The 19,885-nt window shown below is 46.4% G+C and overlaps 1 long non-coding RNA gene and 5 other non-coding genes across 6 annotated transcripts; all 6 read left to right on the forward strand.

Moving 5' to 3' along the window:
• Nucleotides 1–13: 13 nt before the first annotated feature.
• Nucleotides 14–19,114, forward strand: LOC131516183 (uncharacterized). Its single transcript, XR_009263928.1, has 4 exons — nt 14–1,087; nt 12,964–13,098; nt 15,574–15,705; nt 18,210–19,114. It is a non-coding gene; the product is annotated as an uncharacterized LOC131516183 (long non-coding RNA).
• LOC131518543 (small nucleolar RNA SNORD109A) lies at nt 518–584 on the forward strand. The gene has a single exon (XR_009265207.1). It is a non-coding gene; the product is annotated as a small nucleolar RNA SNORD109A (small nucleolar RNA).
• LOC131518439 (small nucleolar RNA SNORD116) lies at nt 10,713–10,805 on the forward strand. Its single transcript, XR_009265116.1, has one exon. It is a non-coding gene; the product is annotated as a small nucleolar RNA SNORD116 (small nucleolar RNA).
• Nucleotides 13,348–13,440, forward strand: LOC131518420 (small nucleolar RNA SNORD116). The gene has a single exon (XR_009265099.1). It is a non-coding gene; the product is annotated as a small nucleolar RNA SNORD116 (small nucleolar RNA).
• Nucleotides 15,931–16,023, forward strand: LOC131518418 (small nucleolar RNA SNORD116). Its single transcript, XR_009265097.1, has one exon. It is a non-coding gene; the product is annotated as a small nucleolar RNA SNORD116 (small nucleolar RNA).
• Nucleotides 18,577–18,669, forward strand: LOC131518419 (small nucleolar RNA SNORD116). The gene has a single exon (XR_009265098.1). It is a non-coding gene; the product is annotated as a small nucleolar RNA SNORD116 (small nucleolar RNA).
• Nucleotides 19,115–19,885: the final 771 nt, after the last annotated feature.

Here is a 19,885-nt window from a genome sequence, read left to right on the forward strand (position 1 = left end):
GCCCAAGGTAGAATATTTTTATAATAGGCTTCTCCCCCACAAGTGCCTAGTTTCTTAAATATTCATTATTATTAATTTCCCTCATTAAGCAAAAAAAATCTCTTTGAAGTAACCTGAATAATCTCAGGGAATCATTGATATATATGCAAATTATCTTGTAGAGATAATTAAATGTGCCAAAATATTTATTTATCTTTTTATTATTGGAAAATCAAGAGTATTTTCCAAATGTTTCTACTCATATTCTACTATAATCACACCTTTTTTGCTACCACATTTGTAAATACTTCCCCATTACTCCTTGAAATTTCAGTTGACAATTTTATTTTCCCAATAGATTTTATGTAATTTTATTAGAAAAGTCATATGCTTTTTTTGCCCTGTGTACATTAGAGTTCAATTATTTAGATACTAAATAAACTATCCATTACACATTTACTTTATAATTCAGTAGATAAGACTGAAGAAAATAAGCCTGGCTATGGAAATGCTTATTTGTTTGGGAGGATGTTTGTCTGGATCAATGATGAGCACAATTGTCTGAGGATGCTGAGGGACTCATTCCAGATGTCAATCTGAGGTCCAGATGAGTGGCCCTCTAATAGGACAAATAAGACTCTCAGAGCCTGGCTGTATTTGATGATCCTAAGTGACAACACAATACCACTGTGAGCATGCCTTTTATTTCTTTTGGTGCAGGGCATTAGCCTTCTATCTCATGAAGCAGTATGAAACTTTAGATATACTGTATGACCCAAAACTTGCTTCATTTTGTTCACTTTGAATGGAGAGTTGTACGTAGGTATTAGTATATAGGAAATATGTTCTTAAGTAATAAATGAGGAAACAAAAGAAAGGTTGAATTAAGAGGTCAAGCAACTGTGACGAGTACTGAAAGTTTCACTAGTGTTGGCTGAACAAAGGGAACACTGCATACCTATATTAAATATTGACAATGGAATCAATTTTAGTGTTTGTTATTTTTCACTGTAGAAATTTTTCAGAGACTGTGTCTTTGCTTTTCTTTCTGTCATGTTTTTCTGAGTTAGACGGGGTGGAATGAAGTCCTCCACTTCTAAGAAGAGCAGTGAGTAACTATACCAGCTTTCTTTAAATTCATATGTCATGTGATCTGTGCCATACCCTAAGGTCTCTGTGTTCATCTTTTCAATGACTTTCTGGAGAATATTTTCATTATGTGTCCTTTTATTTGGTGAGTGTATCCACCCTCATTTCCAAATTGTAAATTTTACTTTATCAGATTTTTGTGTGGATTAACAAAATGAAGAACTTTGGAAAATTGTTTAGTTGTTTTGTTTTGTATTGCAGTGAAATACTATTTTATGAATTAAGGTATGCTTGGAAGTTCCCTTAAAAATTACGATGGTTTTGTAATGTTGATCCCATGATTAAGATTATCATAGTCAGATCATTTTGGTCAGATTTATAAGATCATTATGGATCATTATTGCTACTTTTTTCATCATTGAGATTTTACATTAATTAGATATTTTTGATGTGGACAATTATATGCTAGATTTTATGAGCTCTTTCTAAGGCCTTCATTTAATTGATAAATACCCAAACACAATAAAGTTTTTCTAAAACACAAAACAGTTCAATTTTCCATATAATATTTGTCTCATAAAAGATATTAGGTTGAATTAATCAGGTGGATAGATAATGAAATTTCATATATTAAATTATTAATCATTATTTTCTGTTAAATTTGAAACATCCGTCAATAAGGGAAATAGTCTGTATCTTCCTTGGCATGATTACATAGAAGGTTTTATGTTACCTTGAGGTTGGTGTTCATACTTTGGGAATAGGTAAATGGTTTTTTTCTTGATAAAGTTCTTGTCATACATTGTTTCAATGATAAATTGTTTTTGTGTTCTCTTTATGCTTATATATGTGTTTATGTATGTATGTATTTTAATGTGTGTATTTATTTCTCCAGAATCTAGCAAGACAATTCAAATGAACTCAATGAATAAAATAGCCATGAACACTAATAATTGTAACATCAGAAAATAAAAAAGCCCTACCAGATACTGAAATGGACTCTAAAACTTCCATTATTAAAAAAAAAAATTGAGAAAAAAATTGAGAATGAATGTAAATGAAAGGAATACTAGCACATAATTTGGTCTAATAAATATGATCCTACAAATACTCACTTTTATATTTTACTATCTGTATATTTATATAATACTTACATTAATGTATGTTTGCAGTGCATAGCTGCTATCTCCAAGTACCGAAGTATATCAACATATAATATTTATGCTGTTAAGGGTAGGTATTAAAAGTGTACTACCCAATGTGTTTTTTTCTAAGTACTTTCTTCCAAGACTGGGAACAAGACAACAATGTCCTCTCCCATCACTTCTATTTATATTGTTCTGTACAGTAATGACCATGCAACAGGGCAAGAAATGTAAATAAAGGCATAAAGATCACAAAGTAAGAAACAAAGATTTCTTTGCAGACAACTCAATTACTTATGTTAGAAAATCCCAAAGAGCCTACAATAACACTCCCAGAACTGAAAACTTAGTTTAGCAAGTTTGCAAGATACAAGGCCAATATACAAAAGTCAATTATATTACTATATAATAGCAACAAACAATTGAACTTTGAGATAAATCCCATTTATAATAGCACAAAAAATGAGGGACTTCTGTAATGCAATAAAATATGTACAGTATCTTTGCAAAACACTGATCAAGTTATCAAAGAAGACCTAAATAAAAGTAGAGATATATTCTGTTTATGGGTCAGAAGTTTCAAAATAGTGAAACTGTCAGTTACCCCAATTGCATTTGTAGATTCAGTATAATCCAAATAAAAAATATTGCAATTTCTTTGTAGATATCAACAAGGTCATTCTAAAATTAATGTCAAAGGTAAAACAACTATAATAGCAAAAGATATTCTGAAAAACTTATAAAGTCAGAGACTTTACACTATGTTATTTTAAGGCTTACTATAAAACTATAGTAAAAATTAACACATAGGGCAAAGAAGATAATATCTGTTAAAGATAGTCATGGAGAAAGATACCTGGGTGGTTTCTGGAATGCTGGTAGTGTTTGTTTCTGGATATGTTTATTGATTACCTGCTGTTTTTGGAAGATGCAAATTTATTGATTTCTATAGTTCAATGCATGCACTTTGCTGTATCTATATTATACTTCAATTGAAAGTTTGAAATATTAAATAAAACTAGTCTAAATATTGGTTAATACACTTCTAGGAATATTGTCCTATAGACTGATGATTGATTTTCTTAGGGTGTGTCAAGAGTCTCTTTGGGGCACCTGGCTGGCTCGGTCACTAGAGTTTACTACTCTTGATTTTTGGGGTTGTGAGTTCAAGCCCCACATTGGGCATAGAGCTAACTTTTAAAAAAAGAGTGTTATCTCTTTAACACAGGCATTTCAGCAAATAATATCAGGTAGTATTTTTTATTCACATTTTTTATATAATTGAGTATTTTTTCATGTGTTTATTTACATATCCATTTTTCTCTTATGATAATGTGCTTAGGTATTCAGAAGTCTTAATATTGAAGGTATTTTATTCTTGTTACTTTTGACATCAAAATCTTTTTAAGTTATTATAAATTGTTTTTTTTTTATTTTGGTGTATATTTCTTTGAATTTTAACATGTGTGGATTTTTGTATTGATGACCAAAATCAGTATACAGAACTGTTGTGTATTTTGTCCTTTAACTCCCCAAATTTCCTTAACCCTTTACAGTTATATCCTACTCCTGGTATACACTAATTAATTTTCTCTATTCCTATGGTTTTGTCTTTTGGGAATGTTAGATAAATGAAATCATACCTAATGTAACTTTTAGGATATTTCACTAAGCATCATTCCCCTGAGATACATTGAAGCTATAGTTTGAATCAATAGTCTCTTTTTTATTGTAGAACAATATTCCATTCTGTGGATGTACACCATTTATTTATCCATTCGTCCATTGAATGGCATTCGTGTTGTTTCCAGTTTGGGTCTATTATGAGTAAAACTGCTATGAAAATTCATCTATAGGTTTCTCTGCAAACCTAAGTTGTTTTCAGTAGCAGGGATCAGCAAACTTTTTCTTGAAGTGTCAGATAATACACTGTCTAGATTTCAGGTCCATACAGTCCCTGTCGCAGAGTACACATCTCAGTTACTGCAGCTTAAATTAATGAGTGTGGCTGTGTTCCCATGAAACTTTACTTACAAAAGTGGCAGTTGGCCATTGGGACATATTTTGCCAACCCTTGCTATACAGTAAATATTCATTATTGAGTTTTGCTATATTGTGTGGTGAGTATGTTTAATTTAATAGAAACTGCCTAAATATTTTCCTAAGTTTTGGGATCATTTTATATTCCTGACAGAAATGCATAGGACATCCTGTTGCTCTGCATCTTTATGAGCACTTGGTACAGTCAATATGTTTTACTTTAGCCATTTAAAAATTTTTTAATATTTACTTATTTTTGAAAGAGAGAGTGCAAGTGAGGGGAGGGGCAGAGGCAGAGGGAGAGGGAGAGACAGAATCTGAAGCAGGATGTGCTGATGGCTCAGAGCCTGATGTGGGGCCCAAACCCATGAACTGTGAGATCATGACCTGAGTGGAATTCAGATGCTTACCTGACTGAACCACCCAGGCACCCCTTACTTTAGCCATTTTAAAATGTGTGTGCATAATCTAACCAGAAAATTAACAAGAAACCAGTGACTTTGAATGACACACTGGACAAGATGTACTTAACAGATACAAGAAAATGCAAGAAAAGCATTTGACAACATACAGCATCCATTCTTGATAATCACCCTCAACAAAGTAGGGATAGAGTGAAGGTACCTCAACATCATAAAGGCCATATATGAGAGACCCACAGCTAATATCATCCTCGGGAAAAAATAAGAGCTTTTCCCCTACAGTCAACTTATCCTAAGAAACAGATTCTTACACATTCTTTTCCAGTGCACATGGAACATTCTCCACAATAGATCACACACTGGGTCACAAATCAGCCCTCAACCAGTACAAAGAGATCAAGATCATTCTGTGCATATTTTCAGACCACAACACTATGACACTGGAAGTCAGCCACAAGAAAAAAAATTGGAAAGACCACAAATACATGGAGGCTAGGGGCTAAAATGGCTCAGTCATTTAAGTGCCTGACTCTTGATTTTGCTCCAGTCATGAACTAGTGATTTTTGGGACCAAGCCCTATGTTGGGCTCTGTGCCGACAGTGTGGAGACTGCTTGGGATTGTCTGTCTCTTCCCTATGCAACCCCCCCACCTCTCAAAATAAATAAATAAATAACATAACATAACATAAAATAACATAAAAAATAGCATCCTACTAAAGAATGAATGGGTCAATCAGGAAATTAAAGAAGCAATTAAAAAAAGTACATGGAAGCAAATAAAAATGAAAACATGGCTGTCCAGAATCTTTGGAATGCAGCAAAGGCAGTCCTAAAAGGAAAGTATATTGCAATACAGGCCTACCTCAAGAAGGAAGAAAAGTATCAAATACACAATCTAACTTTATACCTAAAAGATCTAGAAAGGAACAGCAAATATAGCTTAAAGGCAGCCAAAGAAGTGAAATAATAAAGATTAGAGCAGAAATAAAAGATACAGAAACAAACAAACAAAAAACAGTAGAACAGATCAATGAAACTAAAAGCTGGTTCTATGAAGAATTAATAAAATTGATAAACCCCTTGCCAGAATTTTCAAAAAGGAAAGAGAAAGGACCCGAATACATAACATCACAAATGAAAGGGGAGATATTATAACAAATACCACAGAAATACAAATGATCATAAGGGAATATTATAAAAAATTATATAAAATAAACTTTGGAAGGGCAATTTGGAAGAAATGGGAAAATTTCTAGAAAAATACAAACTACCAAAATTTAAACAGGAGAAATAGAAAATTGTAACAGACCCATAAACAGCAAATAAATTGAATCAGTAATCAAAAATCCCCCAATAGGGGCCCTTGGGTGGCTCGGTTGAGTATCGACTTTGGCTCAAGTCATGATCTCAGAGTTGTGAGTTTGAGCCCCACATCAGGCTTGCTGCTGTCAGTGCAGAGCCTGCTTCAGATCTTCTGTCTCCCTCTCTCTCGGCCCCTCCCCTGTTTGTATTCTTCTCTCTCAAAAATAAAATGTTAAAAAAAATCTCCTCATAAACAAAAGGCCAGGGCCCAATGAATTCCCAAGGCGGTTTTACCAGACATTCAAAGAAGTTGTAATACCTGGGACAAAACATAAGAGACTCTGAAATATGGAGAACAAACTGAGGGTCATTGGAGGGGTTGTGGGAGGGGGGATAGACTAAATGGGTAAGGGGCATTAAGGAATCTACTCCTTAAATCATTGTTGCACTATATGCTAATTAACTTGGATGTAAATTTAAAAAAATAAATTAATATAAAATAATGAATAGGTAATACCTTTCTTATATTGTTCCAAAAAATATAAATGGAAGAAAAACATCCAAAAGTCTTCTATGAAGTTAGCATTACCTTGATCCCAAAACCAAAGACCCCACTAAAAAGGAGAATTACAGGCCAATATCCCTGATGAAAATGGATGCAAAAATTCTCAACAAGATACTAGAAAATCAAATACAACAGTACATTAGAGGAATTATTCGCCACAGTGGGGTTTATTCCTGGGCTTTCAGGCCTGGTTCAATATTCACAAATCAATCAGTGTAATACACCACATTGATAAAATAATGGATAAGAACCCTATGGTCAGGAAAAAGGCAGGAATGTCCAGTCTCACCAGTACTATTTAACATAGTCCTGGAAGTCTTAGCCTCAGTACTCAAAAAGAAATAAAAGAGATGCACATTGGCAAGGAGGAAGTCAAACTTTCACTATTTGCAGATGATGTGATGCTCCATGTAGAAAACCCAAAAGGCTCCACCAAAAAAATTGATGGAACTAACACTTGAATTCAGCAAAGTCACAGGATATAGAATCAACATACAGAAATATGTTGAATTTTAGGGGCGCCTGGGTGGCTCAGTCGGTTAAGTGGCTGACTTCGGCTCAGGTCATGATCTTGTGGTCCGTGAGTTCGAGCCCCGCGTTGGGCTCTGTGCTGATAGCTCAGAGCCTGGAACCTGCTTCTGTTTCTGTGTCTCCCTCTCTCTCTGCCCCTTCCCCATTCACGCTCTGTCTCTCTCTGCCTTTCAAAAATGAATAAGTGTTAAAGAAAAAAAAAGAAATATGTTGAATTTTATACACAAATAATGAAGCAGCAGAAAAAGAAAAGAATCAATCCCAGTTACAATGACATCAAAACCCATAAGATACCTAAGAATAAACCTAACCAAAGAGGTAGAAGATCTGGACTTTGTATTTTTTAATTAATTAAATAATTAATTAATAGTGAGAGAAAGGAAGAGGCAGAGAGCGGGGGTTGGTGTGGGAAAGAATCCCAAGCAGACTCCACACTATCAGTGCAGAGTCTGATGTAGGGCCTGAACTCACGAACTGAGATTATGACCAGAGCCAAAGTCAAGAGTTGGATGCTCTACTGACTGAGCTACCCACACTCTCTGAAGATCAAGAAATGGAAAACATTCTGTGTTCATGGGTTGGAAGAACAATCATTTTTAAAATATCTATACTACCAAAAGCAATCTACACGTTTAATGCAATCCCTATTAAAATACCACCAACATTTTTTCACAGATCTAGAACAGATAATCCTAAAATTTGTATGGAATCACAAACACACACACACACACACACACACACACACACACAGCACAAATATCCCAAGCAATCCTGAAAAGGTAAAGAAAAGCTGGAGGCATCATGATTCCGGACTTCAAGCTATATTACAAAGCTGTAGTCATCAAGACAGTATGGTACTAGCACAAAAATAGACACATATACATCAATGGAACAGAATAGAAAACCCAGAAATGGACCCACAGCTATATTTTCAAGTAACCTTCAACAAAGCAGGAAAGAATATCCAATGGGAAAAAAGACAGTCTCTTCAAATGGTTTTGGGAAAACTGGACAGCAACAAGCAGAAGAATGAAACTGGACTGTTTTCTTATACCATACACAAAAATAAATTCGAGATGGGTGAAAGCTAAATGTGAGACCATAAAGCATGAAAATCAAGAGGAGAACATAGACACCAACGTCTTTGACCTCAGACATAGCAACTTCTTCCTAGACACATCACTAGATGCAACGGAGACAAAAGCAAAAATAAACTGTTGGGGCTTCATCAAGATTAAAAGTTTCTACACAGTGAAGGAAAAAAATCAACAAAAATAAAAGGCAGCCTACAGAATGGGACAGGACATTTGTAAATGACCTATCTGATAAAGGCTAGTATGCAAAATCTATAATGTGCTTATCAAACTCAGAACCTAAAAAACAAATAATCCAGTTAAGAAATGGGCAGAAGACATGAATAGACATTTTTCCAAAGAAGACATCCAGATGACTAACAGACAAATGAAAAGATGCTCATCAGGGAAATACAAATCAAAACCATAATGCAATACCACCTCACACATGTCAGAACGGCCACAATTAACCACACAAGAAACCACAGATGTTGGTGAGGATGAGGAGAAAGGGGAACCCTATCGCACTGTTGGTGGGAATGCAAACTGGTGCAGCCACTTTCAAACAGGGAGGTTCCTCAAAAAAAATAGAACCACCCTACAACATAGTAATTGCATTACTATTTACCCAAAGTATACAAAAGTACAGATTTAAAAGTGTACATACACTCTGATGTTTATAGCAGCATTTTCAACAATAGTCAAACTATGGTAAGAGCCCAAAGATGAATGAGTGTGTGTGTGTGTGTGTGTGTAAAATGGAATATTACTCTGCCATCAAAAAGAAAGAAATCTTGCCATTTGCAAAAATGTGGATGGAACTAGTATATTATGCAAGTTAAATAAGTCAGAGAAAGACAGGTATCACAGGATTTCACTTGTGATATTTAAGAAACAAAGCAGATAAACATTTGGGAGGTGAGGTGAAGAAAAAAGAGGGGTTAAGAAACTGCAAGAGACTCTTAGCAAACTGAGTGTTAATGGAGAGAAGTTGAGGAGGATGGGCCAGATGGGTGATGGGTATTAAGGAGGGCACTTATTATGCTGTTGTATGTAAGTGAGGAATTACTGAAATCTACTCCTGAAACCAGTACTTCAGTGCATGTTAACTAGAATTTAGATAATAATTTGAGAATAAAATAAAAATTAAAACTGTGTGCACCATTCTAATGAATAATGATATTGAACATTCATTTTGTGCTTCTCACCCATGTATCTTCTTTAAGTTTCAGTTTATATTTTTGCTCTTTTTCTAACAGGATTGTTATTTTCTTATGCTGAGATTAGAGAGTTTGCCATATACCATGAAAGTCTTTTGTGTTAGATACGTGATTTCTAAGTATTTTTTCATAGTCTGTGGCTTATTGTTTTCATCCTCTAACAGTGTATTTCTCACAGGAAAGGTTTATAATTTTGGTTGCATGTTTAATAGCTAACTCCAGGTCATAAGGATTTTCTCTTAGGATATCTCCTATAGTTTAGTGTTTCATAAAGATGTATAATTTAGACCTATATTCATTTTGAGTTGATTTTTCAGTGTTTATTTATTTGTGTGTGTGAGAGAGAGACAGAGTGCAAGTGGAGGAGGGACAGAGAGAGAGGGAGACACAGAATCTGAATCAGGCTCTAGGTTCTGAGCTGTCAGTATAGACCCTGATGTGGTGCTCAATCCCATGAACCTTGAAATCATGATTTGAGCCAAAGTTGGATGCTTAGCTTACCAAGCTACTCAGGTATGCCTATCTTGAGTTAATTTTTGTATATGGTGTGAGGATTAGTTTGAGGCTTTGTTTTGATTTTTTGTTTTTGTTTTGTCCTTGGTGTTGTATGATAATTATTCTAACACCATTTGCTGATAATCAAATTGAGTTCTTCTTGTATCTTTGTGAAAAAACAAATGGACATTTTATATGGATCCGTTTCTGAAATCTGTCCTATACATCTCTGTGCCTACTCCTTGATTAATGTATATTTATAATATTTTTTAACTATAGTTTGATTTCTCTAACATAATTCTTCCTTATCAAAAACTGCTTTGGTTATATATATATATATATATATATAGGCAAAGGTATAATAGGTATATATATATATATAAAGGTATAAAAAGTATATATATATATTATATATATATATATATATATATATTAAATCAGCCTATATCTACAAAAAAATCTGCTCTAATCTTAATAGCTATTGCATAAGATCTTTAGAAAACTGTGGGTATAATGAACAATTTTCCTATGTTGAATCTACCAGTCTATAAATATGATATCTCTTTTACATTTATTTAGGGCGTCTTTCATTTTTTTAAACTTGATTTCTTTATTTTGTGAAAGTAACAGAGCATGCACATGAGAAGGGAAAGAGGAAAGGGAGAGAGAGAATCCCAAGGATTTTTCTCCACGTGTAGAGTTGGCTCCTAGAGGGGCTTGATAGTCCTACTGGCTCAGTGGTGCGGCTCTGCCTGGCTCATGTCTCTGGAAGACTCTGAGGCCATAGTCTTATCTCTCAGAGCTTCCCAGCCTGCCTGGTTCAGTTAGCCAGGCAGCCCCAAATGTGCTCAGATTGATGATGCCTCCGTCAACACCATTCCGTGGAAAGCTGAACAAAAAGAGTGAGAACTCACTATAGTCATTCTCATCGAAATTGAGGTCCAGAATGTTATCTGCCCCAGGGAACATAAGCGTGAGGGACAGCAGCTTCCCCTGGGTCACACGCCTTCAACTACCAGCACCGAGGACCTCAGCATGGGAGAGCTTTCCTGAGGCCTCACGGTCCAGGAACTGTTTCCCCAGCTTACTGGGACATCCAGGGCTCGCAGGTCCTGAGGGGGATGGCCAGTGTCTTGGGTCGCATGGGGCAAATGGTCCCCGAGGCCTACTAGGATTTCAATGGCATGACTGATGCCAGCCCTGGGAGCCGAGGGCAGGGACCTGTGTGGGCCAGGATGGCACCTCGGGCATAGCTCATGGCCGAGAGTGTTGAGTTGCCAAGCATGGGAGCTTGCCTAGCCTTGTGGGGAACCCCAGCTCGAGCCAGATGAGATTCCTGGATGAGCGCCTTCCTTCGCTGGTGTATGTGGAGTGGCCCATGGCTCGGGGTGGTGGACCAAGGCATAAGTCTGGTTTGCAGCACGTGCCACCTTGGGAATAAACCCCGGTCCACACACAAGTCGGCAAGCAATGCCTGTGCTTTGGGCCCAGGGTGGAAGTCAAGATGCTGTGCTGACCATTGGACTGGACGGTAAAGGCACGGTCTGCAGAGGACTGCACCCTGGGTGATTCCATAGGCCTGCTCAGATCTAGTGTCTCATGGCATTCCCAGGTCAGTTGTGGGTTCCTGGGAAGGCTCAGGCCTCTTCTCAGGGGGTGAAGCATGTCTACCAGGGCTGGCCTCGGTGCACAGATTAGCCACTGCAGTCCCACTCCTGTGTGCACTCCTGGCCCTGGGGCTCCCAAGGAAGGGCACCCAGCGGCGGTGTTCATGCCTTTCAATGGGCCCTGGACGAAGAACTTATTGCCAGCCAGTCCTGCCATGGAGACCTTGTCTCTGTGGTCACAGAGCTGGGGAGGTGAAAGAGTTACTCTACGAGGTTCTGTCTATTGGACTTGACACAGTTGTTCCATGTCTGTTCTGGTGGGTTGGAGACTCCTCTGTGGTGGCCTCGCAGCCGGGCGGGGGCCTGAGAGCTACAAGGCCAGGCACAGTGCCATGGCAGCACATGGAGTTGGGAAGGGGTTGGCCTCCCTTTGTGACAGAGACGTCTTCTCTCACTGTGCCCTTGGCCTGTGGGGCTGCAGCCCTTGTGCTCACTGTGAGGGCCACACTGGTGTTCCTGGACCATGGGAAGGGGACATGTTGCCTGCAGCGGGCCGCATCCTTGCAAAGGCCAAAGCCTGTCTGCGGATGCCCATGCTGCAGCATTCTGTGGCCAACAGGGGAGTCCGTTGGGCAGAGGGTGCCAGAGGGTAATTCCATGTGGGCAGGAACACGCTCCCATGGACCGGGCAGCCCAGGGGATGCTCATTCCCTTGGAGGCCAGGGCCCTGGCACCCATTGGCTCTGGCCTTACCGACACGCTGGGCTAGAACACGGCTGTGGTTCAGTCGGGATTGTCACTGGTGTTTGGTGGGGGCAAGGCCCATGCCGCTCAGGTCATTCTGGCAAAGTGGAGAGGAGTGGGCACCTGTTGTCGTGTGGCCACCTCGGAGGGCTCTGCGTTGGCCTCTGCCCCATAGCCTGGAGGCCAGGGCGGCCAGCCTCCCTGCGGGCAGTTTTTGGGTTTTCCTTTGACCCCTGAGTTTCCATCCAGTGCTGGCGTCTAAGTTGCCAGGGTGGCCAGCTGTGGGAGTGGATGGGTGTCTGGGCCGGTGGGCGCTTCTTGGCCAGAGTGGCTTTGGGAGAGGGAAACCCTGCCCAACGTTAGTGGCCCAGAATTGTCCAAGGAGGCTCCGTGGTGTGCAAGGCCACCGGTCCTGTGCTGTTGCGTGGCGGGACTCCAGGGCCAGGATCTGCGCACCAGGTATGTCCATGGAGGGCCCCAGGCCTGCACGGCGGAGCAGCCACACACACCCCTAGCCCAACCTCCCAGCACACACTGACCCTCCACACACAAGAAGAGGCACACACTCCTGCTCCTACAGTCCCCTGTGCCCGCAGCTTCTTGCCTATTCGCAGGCAGCCCCAAGGGGCCGTGGGACAGGACAGGCAGAGAGGCACAAGGCTTGGTCATGGATTCCTTCTGCACTGTGTGGCGAGTGGAGGCCCTGGGTACCTTGCTCACTCCCACGGATGATTGTTCCCCTTTTCTCAGGTGCAGTGGACATGTCAGGCTTGCCATCGGCCAAGAGAAGAAGGCCTTCCTGGCCCCCGAGTGCCTGTGGTTGGCGGGACCACCAGAAGAAGTGTGCCCCACTATGGGCACCTTGCCGACAGGAGTGACCAGACGGTAAGCCTTCCCCAGTGTAAGCTTGTACCGTGGGCTTTAGGCTTTCACGGGCCTGCCCAAGAGGCCACCAGTGAAGGTTGCCAGGAGGGCGTGTGGGGTTTTGATGCCAGAGGGGCCTGCCCGTTCCTCTGGCTTAGTGGCATGGCTCTGCATGACCTGGACTGCTGGTGGACTCTGAGTCCCTCGGCTTGTCCCACTGAGCTACTCGGCCCACATGGGTCGGCTGTGCAGGTGGCCCCAAATGTGCTCGGATCGATGATGACTCCCTCAACAGCATTCCTTGGAAAGCTGAACAAAATGAGTGAGAACTCCCTACCGTCTTTTTCATCGAAACTGAGGTCCAGCACGTTGTCTGCCCCAGGGAAGGTAAGCGTCAGGAACAGCAGGCTTCCCCTTGGTCACACTCCTTCAAGCACCAGCACCCATGGCCTCTGCCTAGGAGAGCCTCGTGGGGGACTCATGGTCAGGGAGGCATTTACCACCTGAGCAAGGTTTCCAAGGCACAGAGGTCCTGAGGGCAATGACTGGTGTCTGGGGTCAGTGGGGCCTCTGCTCCCCAAGGCCTCGGACTCAAAGGCATGTCTGTGGCACCAGAACGGGGAGTCAAGGGCTGGAGACTGGGCCAGAACAGACCCTGGGGCATAAGCTCATGGAAGTGTGGGTTGAGAGGCCAAGCATGTCAAGCTTACCTGGTCCAACGGTGGGGGCGTGGAGCCCCAGCCTGAGGCAACGGTGATCCCTGGATGAGTCCTTTCTCTCACTGACATATATGGAGTGGGCTCCTGGCTTGGGCTGGTGGGCTAAGGCAGGAAGCCAGGCTGTGGCACCTGCCAGCTTGACATCCTTGGCCCTACCTGGCGACAAACAAGGCAGCAAGCAGTGCCAGCACTCCGTGCCCAGGGCGGAATACAAATTGCTGTGCTGGCCATTTGCCTGGATGGTAATGGTACAGTCCAGAGAGGGCTGCACCCTGGGAGACCGCACAGGCCTGCCCAGCTCAGGTGTCTTGTTGAGTTCCCAGGTCATTCATGGTTTCCGCGGAGGCGTCAGTCCTCCTATTGCAGAGGGCAACACGTGGCTCCCAGGGCCAGATTCAAAGTGCACAGGTGTGGCATGGCGTTCCCCTTCCTGCGGGCAATCCTGGCCCCTGGGTTCCCAAGGAAGGGCACCCATTGGTGGTGTTCCTTGGGCCTTTCAGTGGGGTCCTGGCCAAAGAAGCTACCCCGGCTGGGTGTGCCACGGAGACCTTGTCTGCTCGGCACAGAGCTGGTGAGGTGAAAGTGATACTCTGGGATATTCTGTCCCTTATTTGGCACAGTGTGTCTCACATCCTCTCGGGTGGGCCGCAGACCCCTCTGTGGTGGCCTGGCAGCCAGGCACTGGCCTGCTAGCTCTGAAGCCAGGCACTTTGCCTCAGCCCCATGGGCCACTTGGCAGTCGTCCGCCTCCCTTTGGGAAAGAGATGTGTTGCAGCCTAGGGCTCTTTGTGAGGGCCACGCAGGTGTTTCTGGGCTGTGGGAAGGGGCCACATCGCCTGCAGAGGGCCACATCCTTCCAAAGGCCAAATCCCATGGGAGGCTGCCCTTCCTGGAGTATCCTTCTGCTGATGGGGGCGTCCATTGGATGGAGGGCGCTGGAGGGACTTTCCATGCAGGTGGGGACACACTCCCGCGGACCAGGAAGCCCCGGGAATGCTCGTTCCCATGTGGGCCGGAGCCTGGGTGCCCACTGGCCCTGGCCTCACCAATACCTTGGGCAAGAAAGTGCCTGTGGTTCGGTCGGGTTTGGCACCTGATTTGGTGGGGGCTAGGCCCGTGTAGCCTAGACGCTGAGGGCATTCTGGCAGAGTGGAGAGGAGCGGGAAGCTCTTGTCGTGTGGCCACCTCAAGGGGCTCTGTGTTGGCTTCGGCCCTGTAGCCTGTGGGCCAGGGCAGCCAGCTTCCCTGTGGGCGGTTTTTCCATCCCGTGCTGGCGTCCATGGTCCACATTGACAGGGTGGCTAATGGCGGAAGAGGATGCGTGTCTGGACTGGTGGGTGCTGCTTGGCCAGAGTGGCTTTGGGAGAGGGAAACCCTGCCCAATATTAGTGGCCCAGAGGTGTCCAACATGGCTCCCTGGAGTGCAAGGCCACCGGTCCTGTGCCGTTGCCTGGCGGGGCACTGGGACTAGGATCTGTGCACCACAGGTGCTCTTGCAAGGCCCCAGGCCCTCACAGTAGAGCGGCCACACATGCCCCCTAGCCGAAACCCCCAGCACACACTGACACTCCATGCACAGGAACAGGCACACACTCCTGCTCTTACAGTCCCCTGTGCCTGTGGCTTCTTGCCCATCCGTGGGCAGCCCCAAAGGACCAAAGGACAGGACAGGCAGAGAGGCACAATGCTTGGTCATGGATTCATTCCATCCTGTGTGGTGAGGGGAGCCCCTGGGTACTTTGCTCACTCCCACGGGCGATTGTTCCTCTTTTCTCAGGTGCATTGGACAGGCCACGCTCGCTGTTGGTCGAGAGAAGGCCTCCCTGGCCCCCAAGTGCCTGTGATTGGCGGGACCACTGGAAAAGGTGTGCCCTGCTATGAGCATCTTACTGACAGGAGCGCCCAGACGGTAAGCTATCTCCAGTGTCAGCTGTGCTGCTGGCTTTAGACTTTGGGAACTTGTCGAAGAGACCGTTAATGAAGGTTGCCCCCAGGGCGTGTGGGGTTTTGATCCCAGAGAGGCCTGATCATTCCTCTGGCTCAGTGTCAAGGCTCTGCATGACCCGGGCGGTGGGCAGACCCTGAGTTCTTCGGCACACCAGGGTCAGCTGTGCAGGTGGCCCCGAATGTGCTCGGATCGATGATGACTCCCTCAACAGCATTCCTTGGAAAGCTGAACAAAATGAGTGAGAACTCCCTACCGTCTTTCTCATCAAAACTGAGGTCCAGCACGTTGTCTACCCCAGGGAAGGTAAGTGTCAGGGACAGCAGGCTTCCCCTTGGTCACACTCCTTCAAGCACCAGCACCCATGGCCTCCACCTGGGAGAGCCTTGCTGGGGGCTCATGGTCAGGGAGGCATGTACCACCTAAGCAGGGTTTCCAAGGCATGCAGGTCCTGAGGGCAATGGCTGGCGACTGGGGTCACGGGGACAGCTGGTCCCCAAGGCGTTGGACTTGAAAGGCGTGTCTGTGGCACCGGCCCAGGGTGTCGAGGGCTGGGTCCTGTGTGGGCCAGGATGGCCCCACGGCATAGCTCATGGCAGTGTGTGTTGAGAGGCCAAGCATGGCAAGTTTGGCAGGCCGTGGGGAGCGCGGGAGCCCCAGCCCGAGGCAGCAGCAATCCCTGGAGGAGTCCTTCTCTCACTGACGTACGTGGAGCGGCCCCTGGCTTGGGCTTCTGGGCCAAGGCAAGAGGCCAGGCTGTGGCACCTACCAGGTTGGGAACATCGGCCCTGCCAGGCGCCACACAAGGCAGCAAGCAGTGCCAGTGCTTCAGGCCCAGGGTGGAAATCAGGATGCCGTGCCGGCCAAAGGCCTGGACGGTAATGGCACGGTCCAAAGGGGACCACGCCCTGGGGGAGTGCCCGGGCCTGCTCAGCCCTGGTGTCTTGTTGCGTTCCCAGGTCAGTCATGGGTTACGTGGAGGCCTGCAGCCTCCTCTTGTGGATGGCAAAGCGTAGCTCCCAGGGCCAGCTTCAGGGTGCACTGGTGTGACACGGTGGTCTCCGTCCTGAGGGCCCTCCTGGCCGCTGGGCTCCGGAGGAAGGGCGCCCAGTGGTGATGTTCCTCAAGGATTTCAGCGGGGCCCTGGCCAAAGAAGCTACTCTGGCTGGGCCTGCCACGGAGACCTTGTCTCCTTGGCACCTTGCTGGTAAGGCAAAAGTGATACTCTTTGATGGTCTCTCCCTTGGAGTCGGGCAGAGTGTGTCTCAAGTCCTCTTGGGTGGGCCGCGGATTCCTCTGTGGTGGCCTGGCAGCCGGGCAGGCATGAGAGTTCTGAGGCCAGGTGTAGTACCTTGGCCCCATGGGCCGCTTGGAAAAGGTCAGCCTCCCCTTGGGAACGAGATGTGTTCTCCTCTCAGTGTGCCCCTGGGCTGTGGGGCTGCAGCCTAGCGCTCTTTGTGAGGGCCATGATGGTGTTCCTGGGCCGTGGGAAGGGGCCACGTCACCTGCAGAGGGCCACAGCCTTGCAAAGGCCAAAGCCTATGGGCAGCTGCCCTCCCTAGAGCATCCTGCCACTGACAGGAGCCTGTGTTGGGTGGAGGGCACCAGAGGGACTTTCTGTGCAATCACGAAACACTCCCCTGGACCGGGCAGCCCATGGGATGCTATTTCCCTTGTGCCTGGGACCCTGGTGCACACTGGACCTGGCCTCGCCGACACCCCAGGCGAGAAAGTGCCTGTGGTTTGGTCAGGATTGGCACCGGATTCAGTGGGGACAAGACCGGTGTAGCCTAGCCAATCAGGGCACACTGGCAGAGTGAAGAGAAGCGGGCAGCTGTTGTGTGGCCGTCTTGGAGGGCTCTGAGTTGGCTTCTGCCCCGTAGCCTGAGGACCAGGGCGGCCAGACTCTCTGCGGGTTGTTGTTGGGTTTTCCTTTGACTCCTGAGTTTCCTTCCCGTCCTGGCGTCCACGGTCCATGTTGACAGGGTGGCTAGTGGTGGGAGAGGATGCATGTCTGGGCCAGAGGGCTCTGCTTAGCCAGAGTGGCTTTGGGAGAGGGAAAACCTGCCCAATGTTAGTGGCCCAGAGGCGTCCAACATGGCTCCCTGGTGTGCAAGGCCACTGGGCCTGTGCCATTGCTTGGCAGGACGCCGGGGCCAGGATCTGCACACCAGGCATGCATGCCCTTGCAGGGACTCGGGCCTCCCAGTTCAGCAGCCCCATACACCCCCTAGCCCAGCCTCCCAGCACACATGACCCTCCATGCACACGAAGAGGCACATGCTCCTGCTCCCACAGTGCCCTGTGCCCGTGGCTTGTTGCCCGTCCGCAGGCAGCCCCAAGGGGCCGAGGGACAGGACAGGCAGACAGACTCAAGGCATAGTCACAGATTACTTCTGACCTGTGTGGTGAGCGGAGCCCCTGGATACCTTGCTCACACGCACAGGCGATTGCTCTCCTTTTCTCAGGTGCAGTGGACACACCAGGCTCACCATCGGCCGAGAGAAGAAGGCCTCCCTGATCCCCGAGTGCCTGTGGTTGGCAGGACTGCCAGAAGAGGTGTTGCCCGCAACGGGCACCTTGCTGACTGGAGCGAGAAGACGGTAAGCCATCTCCGTGTCAGTTGTGCTGCTGGCTTTAGGCTTTCGCAAGCCTGTCCAAAAGGCCACTAAGGAAGGTTGCTGGCAGGACGTGTGGGGTTTTGAACCCAGAAGGGCCTGTCCTTTAATGGCTCTGCACGTCCTGGGCCACGGGCAGACCCTGAGTCCTTCGGCTTGTCCCGCTGAGCCATCCGGCCCACCAGGGTCGGCTGTGCAGGTGGCCCCAAATGTGCTCGGATCGATGATGACTCCCTCAACAGCATTCCTTGGAAAGCTGAACAAAATGAGTGAGAACTCTCTACCGTCTTTCTCGTCGAAACTGAGGTCCAGCACGTTGTCTCCCCTAGGGAAGGTAAGCGTCAGGGACAGCAGGCTTCCCCTTGGTCACACTCCTTCAAGCACCAGCACCCACGGCCTCTGCCTAGGAGAGCCTCATGGGGGACTCATGGTCAGGGAAGCATTTACAACCTAAGCAGGATTTCCAAGGCATGCAGGTCCTGAGGGGAATGGCCGGCGACTGGGGTCACTGGAGCAGCTGGTCCCCAAGGCGTTGGACTTGAAAGGCGTGTCTGTGGCACCAGCCTGGGGTGTCGAGGGCTGGGACCTGTGTGGGCCAGGACGGCCCCACGGGCATAAGCTCGTGGCAGTGTGTGTTGAGAGGCCAAGCATGGCAAGCTTGCCTGGCCCATGGGTGGGTGTGCAGAGGCCCAGCCCGAGGCAGCAGTGATCCCTGGACGAGCCCTTTCTTTCCCTGACATTTGTGGAGCAGGCACCTACTCGGGCTGGTGGGCTAAAGCAGGAAGCCAGGCTGCGGTACCTGCCAGCATGGCATCCTCGCCCCTACCAGGTGACAAACAAGGTGGCAAACAGTGCCAGCACTTCGTGCCCAGGGCGGAATACAAGTTTCTGTGCTGGCCATTTGCCTGGATGGTAATGGCACAGTCCAGAGAGGGCTGTGCCCTGGGAGACCTCAATAGCCTGCTCAGCTCAAGTGTGTCATAGCGTTCCCAGGTCTTCCATGGGTTCTGCAGAGGCCTCAGGCCTCCTCTTGACGACGGCAAAGTGTGGCTCCCAGGGCTGGCTTCAGGGTGCACGGGTGTGGCACGGCGGTCCCCCTCTTGAGGGCCCTCCTGGCTTCTTGACTCCTGAGGAAGGTTATCCAGTGGTTGTGTTCCTCAGGGCTTTCAGCAGGGCTCTGGCCAAAGAAGCTACCCCGGCAGAGACCTTGTCTCCTTGGCACGGTACTGGTGAGGTGAAAGTGATATTCTCAGTTTCACTTGGACTCAGGCACAGTGTGTCTCACGTCCTCTCTGGTGGGCTGCAGACTACTCTGCGATGGCCTTGTGGTCAGGCACGAGCCTGCGAGGTCTGAGGGCAAGCCCAGTACCTCGGCCCCATGGGCTACTTGGAAGATATCTGCTTCCCTGTGGGAAGGAGTTGTATTCTCCTCTCATTGTGACCCTTTCCTGTGGGGCTACAGCCTAGCGCTCTGTGTGAGGGCCACGCTGGTGTTCCTGGCCTGTCGGAATGGGCCACGTCGCCTA

This window comes from Neofelis nebulosa, chromosome 7 (genome assembly GCF_028018385.1).
Source record: "Neofelis nebulosa isolate mNeoNeb1 chromosome 7, mNeoNeb1.pri, whole genome shotgun sequence".
NCBI lineage: Eukaryota > Metazoa > Chordata > Mammalia > Carnivora > Felidae > Neofelis > Neofelis nebulosa.